At 38.3% G+C, this 6,854-nt stretch overlaps 1 long non-coding RNA gene across 1 annotated transcript; it reads left to right on the top strand.

Annotated features, from left to right (window-relative positions):
• The first annotated feature begins 984 nt into the window (after positions 1–984).
• On the top strand, positions 985–1,478 carry LOC142240616 (uncharacterized). The gene is made up of 2 exons (XR_012723332.1): positions 985–1,227; positions 1,285–1,478. It is a non-coding gene; the product is annotated as an uncharacterized LOC142240616 (long non-coding RNA).
• Positions 1,479–6,854: the final 5,376 nt, after the last annotated feature.

Genomic DNA, 6,854 nt, shown 5'->3' with positions numbered 1-6,854 from the left:
TAATAAATTAAATGTTTGCTGCCAAAATATGCTTTTGACAACCCTGTTATTTTCATTAGAGGTGCGTACCAGCTTACGAAATTGAACGCTACCGAAAATTTCGTTAGCATAAATAGCAATGCATTTCTTATGGGAATGAAATTTTTCGCTAGAGGTGCATACCGGCCTTTATGGGAATGAAATTTTCGCTAGAGGTGCATACCGGCCTATAGATTTAAAAGACGCTTTCGTCTGTCAAAAGAAGATTTTAAAAATGTTCTTGAAAAAAAGAGTTTTTTGAAGCGGCTACTGAGCATTCCTTTCTTTGTTCCGTTTCCCTAAATGCAAGTAATATTACATTTTCTTAAATGTATTTCGCCAAAATATATAAATAATACTTCCATTTTCACCAACTACTTGTTTCTTTTTGTTCACCTTTTTTCTGCTCAAAAATCACTACCTACTTCGTTTTCGATAGCATGCTACCTATCGTGTTCAACTTCGAGTAGAAACAATTCGATAACGACTGCGGTGATCCGCGTAAACTACATTACGAAGACGAAGTACTCGATTTCGACTGCGGTGATTTGGCCCCTGGTGACATTTCTGAGGTTTTCAAAGCTTCTCTAATGCGCTTTACAGACTATCAGTTATTCCGGACGACAGTGCTCTTGTCGAACATATCCCATATATTGTGCCCATTATAAATTAAGTCCGAAGGCATAATCGATACAGCTGCATGTTTATGGGATCGATAACACATTTACCGATTATTTAATCATCTCCGACAAGTCGTATCGATCTGACACACTGTAAGATTCTTTACAAACACCGACATTCCATACGGAATAACTGATAGTCTGTAAAGCGCATTACTGATCGTCTCTTCTTCTTGTTTCGTTATCTATTTTTCTTGTTGGCAGGTTCGTTTACAACACTTCAAAGAATTCCTTTTTGTTATTTCATTCGTAGAAAACCATTTCAAAAAGAATTATTTTTACTTTTATCACCCTGCCAGCATTTCAAAGTTCCATTTCAACCTCATCGTTACCACAGACTCGTAAATGTCACTTCAACCATCATGAAAAGGTACACCAAAAAGTACATGCAAGTAATTTGCCATCCCTACTGTTAAAAAAGCCATTTTTTTTGTGAAACGCCAAGCGCAACCAGCTTGTTATATTTTAATTAAATAAAAACGAAAATAAAGTTCTGAAAACATAGATTATACGCTTAAAATTGTGAAAGGTATATTGGTGAACAATTTGGTGATTTTCCAAATGGAATAAAGTGATTGTTTTTCAGATATTTTACAGACACGCTGCCTCCATGGAATAAAAACACTGGTTGATAGACGCAGCAACATGTAACTCGCTACTTGTAACTCAACATCATCATTAATGCCAAAAATTATGTTAAATGTAATGTGATAGTGGTATAAATGTTATATTTTTAAGAATTTGTAAATGTTTAATCAAATTAATAAATATCTAAACAAACGTGTTTTACTCGACCACAATGATTCTTTTACAACTATCTTAAAATGCACTTTTTCTGATTGTTTGGAGGGTCCCTTATTGGCGTCGTTCTAAATTGATCTATAAAGGCACCTAATAATTGCACTCATGCGAAACATTTTTGTAGTAACTTGGCGTGGTACAACTTCTCAATAGTGACGGCGCTTTTCCGACGAGTTTTTGATGTCGTATATGATTGTTTTCGACGTAGTGGGGATTCTCAAAAGAGTCCCCAAATTCAAAAAATGTTGGCAGGGCATGGACTCTTACATAAAATGAATTAAATTAAACGAAAGAGAGAAAATAAATTAAATTGAAAGTTTACAAGAGAAAATTCACAGCCTGTTTCTGTATGTCGAACGAGCTCTTTCGATCGACTGAAATGCATAGAAACAGTTGATTTTTGGTTATAAATTCAGCTGTTTGTTTCCATTTTAGTCAATCGATAAAGCTTGTTCGATATACAGAAACAGGCTATCAGTATCGATTATGTCTTGGAACATAACTTATAGTGTGACCAATATTTGGGATATGTCTCGAAATTTTGGACAGAGCAATATAATCGTCTGGATAAACTTATAGATTGAACGACGCATTAATGTTTTAATAATGGGCAGTTCTCATTCCTAATGCGCTGTACCGACTATAAATTTATTCGGACCAAATGTCTGTGTTTTTAAAGAATCTTACGACAGCGCCATCTGTGAGATTTTTTTTAAAGCAAAGTAACAGAGAGGAATTTAATATGTATTTATGTTAGTCTTTGGCCGTTTATAAAATGCCATGTGCATTTTCGTGAGCGTCGTTCGTCAAGCAAGGTTGTGTTTTTTCAAGGCTGAGCTTCACGGAACTTGATCACTGCGGTTTTTCGAAATCAAGAAGATTGTGAAATTCTATCTATTTGGTTTCTCTTTTCTTTTTGATTTGGAAAAGAAAAATTGTTACCTATTATTGGCAAGGTGTATTTGCTGATTTTTGTTTATAGGCGGTAAAAATGCCGAATGGGACTGAGGCAAATGTCCCGCCAATTCCACCACCACCGGACATTGGGCGAAGATGCAGATCTAGAAGCCGGAATAAACTAGGAGGAAGAGAGGAAAGTCTGGACAAGCAAGGCACTAAGGTACCGAGATTAGAGGGTCGCCGTGATGTTAAAACATCTGGAGGTTCTCAGGTGAACCAATCGACCATGCTGACTAATTCTAGCCGTGTTTATGAATATGATGCAACAAGCGAAGGCCCCTTTTTAACGTTTTTAGAAACTTTTACGTCTGGCAACGAAAGAAAGCCGATTAACACCATGGCTGCGGCTAGATTCCTCAAAACGTTAAATATACCCAATATTCTGGAAATTGTTAAAGTTGGGTATGGAAGAGTGAAAGTTGTCTTCAAAGATGGTGCTTCGGCAAATAACTTCGTGAAGGATGCCCGTTTAAGTGAAGGTGGATATCAGGCCAGAATATTGGCTCACTTCGTGTCTATAGTAGGAGTTATTTATAATGTACCGGAAGAAATTTCCACAGAGGAGCTAAAAGAGGATTTAAAAACCAATGAGACAACGATTTTGGATATTATTCGAATGACTAGAAAAGAAAGAGGAGAGACCATAAATACAAGGAGAGTGAAGGTCATCTTCAAGGGGCGCAAATTGCCAGAGGTTATTGACTATAGTGGTGCAAAATTGAGGGTACACCATTTTATCCCCTTTGGTCAATGCTATCGGTGTTTCCGATTTAACCATTTTGCAGATCACTGCAAATCACCTGCTAATTGTCGTATTTGCTTCCAACGCCACGAAGTGGTTGACCCGAATAATTGCAGTAACCCGATCACATGCTCTAACTGTGGACTGGCGCACCCTTCCAATAGCCGCGACTGCCCTGCAAGGGAAAAGGCTTTTAGAATTAAAAAAATCATGGTCGTTGAGAATCTATCCATCCGAGAGGCAAGATCTAAATATTCTGCCATTTTTTCGAATAGGTTTGATATTTTGGATCAAAATCTTGATGTGGCTTTTCCCCCCATTCGGCACAAGCCGAACTTTAAGCCTTTCGCTAATAACAGCAATGTGAGCAACAATCTTGATGCAGCAAAAGATCTTCATAAACAATTTTCGTTTGCGCGAGTCGCCAAACTGAATATAAATAAGGAACGAGAGGAGGCTAACGCAAGAAGGACACAAAAAGAGCACCAGGCTGCTTTACAAGAAGGTGAGACGTATAAAGCTCCAAACGGTGTAGGTATTATTGCAGCGGAGAATTTGAAGACATCTGGTTTTGAGAGAGCTATAAATGAATTAGCTAAGAAATTAAATAATTACATTGTTGTGGGTGCAAATGGCTCCGGAGGAGACCATTTGAACTTCATTCAAGATCTTCATCAAGATATGAATCGCTTTTTTGCTACGCAAGACGTCGAGTTGATAAAAGCTGGGGGGGCCACTAGCCTCTCAGTGTAATTTTGTTTTTTTCATTGTATTATTATTGTTAAAGAAAAGATGAGAATTTTACAACTGAATATTCAGAGCCTGAGAAAGAGAGAGAACAAAGATGTCTTGGAATTATTTCTTGAGACTAACAAGATAGACATAGCACTACTGTCTGAAACATGGTTGACTGATAATTCGACTACAAGCATTTGTAATTTTAATTATGTTTATAAGAACAGGAGTGATGGATATGGAGGTGTAGGCATCTACATTAGAAGAGATATATCATTTTCAATTTTGGACAAATTTCCTGTTGGGGAAGTGGTTGGTATTCGTACTCATAATTTGAGGAAAAATGTCTGTGTTGTTTCGGCTTACATACCACCTAATACCTCAAACGGTGCTTTTAAGGCGATTATTTCCAGTTTCATTGACTCTGTTGAGAACATGTCCCTTCCGATGATTTTTGGCGGTGATTTGAATGCCAAATCGCATCTTTGGGGGTCTCCAGTTTCTGATACGAGAGGTGACATTCTTGCAGATTTGATGTATGGTTCTTCTTTTTGCTGTCTCAACACTGGTGACTACACTTTTTCTGTTCGTGATGGCCAATTCTCTTTTCTTGATGTTACGTTCTGCAGAAACTTTGTTCGAAATCCGAGTTGGTCTGTTCGGAAGGCAAAACTGACTAACAGTAATCATTTTCCCATTGTAATTGAAATCTGTGATATTGATCCGGCACCAAGGGGTTTCTACAAAGTGTGCCATCGCCGTGTATTAGACGGTGTTAGTCGTTTGAGTGTGGGCACCTCATATGAGGAATTCAGTTCCAAAATGGATTCTATAATTCAAAATTGTTCGGAATACATAGATTCTAGGAACAAATATAAACCCAAACCATGGTGGGACCCCGAGGCCTCAAGATTATTTCGAAGGCGCAATGCTCTTAGATTGAAATATCACCGATACAGAACTTATGAGAACTGTCAAGATTGGATTATGGCTGACAATGAATTGAAGAACTATATTGGAACTTTAAAGAAATCGAATTTTCAAGCCTTCCTCTCTGAAGTCTCTTCGGCTTGCTCTCCGAGGGAGGTTTGGGATAAAGTGAAGAACGTGCGGAAATTTGGTAAGGAAAAAAATATAAACAACATCTGGAATGAGGAACAGAAAGAGTGTTTTATCAATATGGTCACAGAATCTGCTCCCATTAACATCCCGCCGCCGCTCTCAACTGATTTTAAAAATAGAGACCCATTACCTCAATTCGGAGTATGTGATTTTGAATCGTTCATTAGATCAAGAAATCCCGGATCTGCAGCTGGTGCTGATAAGATAACTTATGAAATGATTATTAATTTAAAGGACTCAGACAGAATTGCGTTTTTCGAAATCCTGAAGAAGCTTTTCGAGGACGGTATTTTTCCTAATTCCTGGAGGAGAATTCTTTTAACGCCGGTCCCAAAGAGGAACAAAGATGCCACCATGATCGTAAACTTTAGACCGATATCGCTTCTGAGTGTACATGTCAAATTAATAGAAGGTGTGCTGAAAAATCTGATTAATGAACATATCAGATCATTTAACCTGCTCCCTGAACGCTCTTATGCCTTTAGACCTCATCATTCGACAGCCATGTGCATAAACGACCTTGTGAATTTTGTGGCCGACCTGAAGTCGAGGTCAATGCATGTAATGGGTATGTGTGTTGATGTGGAGAAAGCGTATGATTGCACAGATATAGAGGTTCTGAAGGATGTCATGGAAGTTTTGGGCTTTAACAGTCACATTACTTGGTGGATCTATGAATTTTTTAGAGAAAGGATATTAATTTGCGGGACAAAGTCGAAAGAGACATTTGGTGGACTAGCTCAAGGGAGTGGGCTGAGTCCAATTCTTTTTAACTTATACACCATTTCACTTCATCATGTCAATTCGAGTCAATGTCGTTTATTTCAATATGCAGATGACTTTGTTTTGATCTGTTATGACAAGGATTTTAACAGTACCAAGACATTGCTTCAGTCTAAAATTATTGACTTTAAGGCAAGATGTAATGAAAAGAGTCTTAATTTCAACATGGCCAAGACAAGTGTGGTTCACTTTAACAGAAGACAACGAGATTTGAACATATGCGTTGAAAACACACTCCTGAATCAAGTACAGGAAATGAAATACCTAGGTGTGGTGATCTCGACAAATGGTTCGTCGAACGAACATGTGGACTTTACGATCAGGGAGATTGAAAAGAAATGCCGCTTCATGAATATTATCAATGGGTGTCGTTTTGGAGTGCATCCGATTAAGGCATTACTTTTTTATAAAGCATTTGTGAGGTCGAAAGCTGAATATGGAGCCTCGGCTCTTTCAAATATGTCTCAAGTTGCTTCTGGCAGAATTAAAAGTTGCCTTAATAATGTCCTGAGAAAGGCCCTGGGTCTCATACGCACAACACCTGTTTCAGTCATATATCATATGGCTGGTGAATTGCCTCCTGACAAGAGATTTGAATTGGCAACGGCAAAGGAACTAATAAAAGTTTTTGCGTTGAACCTTCCGGCAAAGGAGATAATGGCTGTTCGGGATCGTCCATTGAATTCTAGTTACTACAGAATCTATCATCAATTCCAGCATATTTTTGAAGACGTCGCACAGATCTCTGAATCAATCATTAAGCCAAGTAATATAAAGTTTGATGAGGACTTTTTCAAAGGAGCTGTCAAAAATAAGGCTGAAGCTAGCGTTGAACTGGTTAGGAGTCTGAGGTTGGAGAAGGAGGCGGATCTACAAGATAGAAAGTTTGATTTAATCTTCACGGATGGCTCAGTGCATGCTGAATATACGGGGGCTGCTTTCTACCACCAGGCTTCTGGTTTGGTTCAGGCCTTCTGTGTCACCAAAAGACTGTCTTCTATGTCGGCGGAGCT

This window comes from Haematobia irritans, chromosome 5 (assembly GCF_050003625.1).
Source record: "Haematobia irritans isolate KBUSLIRL chromosome 5, ASM5000362v1, whole genome shotgun sequence".
In the NCBI taxonomy this organism is placed as follows: Eukaryota; Metazoa; Arthropoda; class Insecta; order Diptera; family Muscidae; genus Haematobia; species Haematobia irritans.
This window is presented reverse-complemented; position numbering and strand designations above follow the sequence as displayed.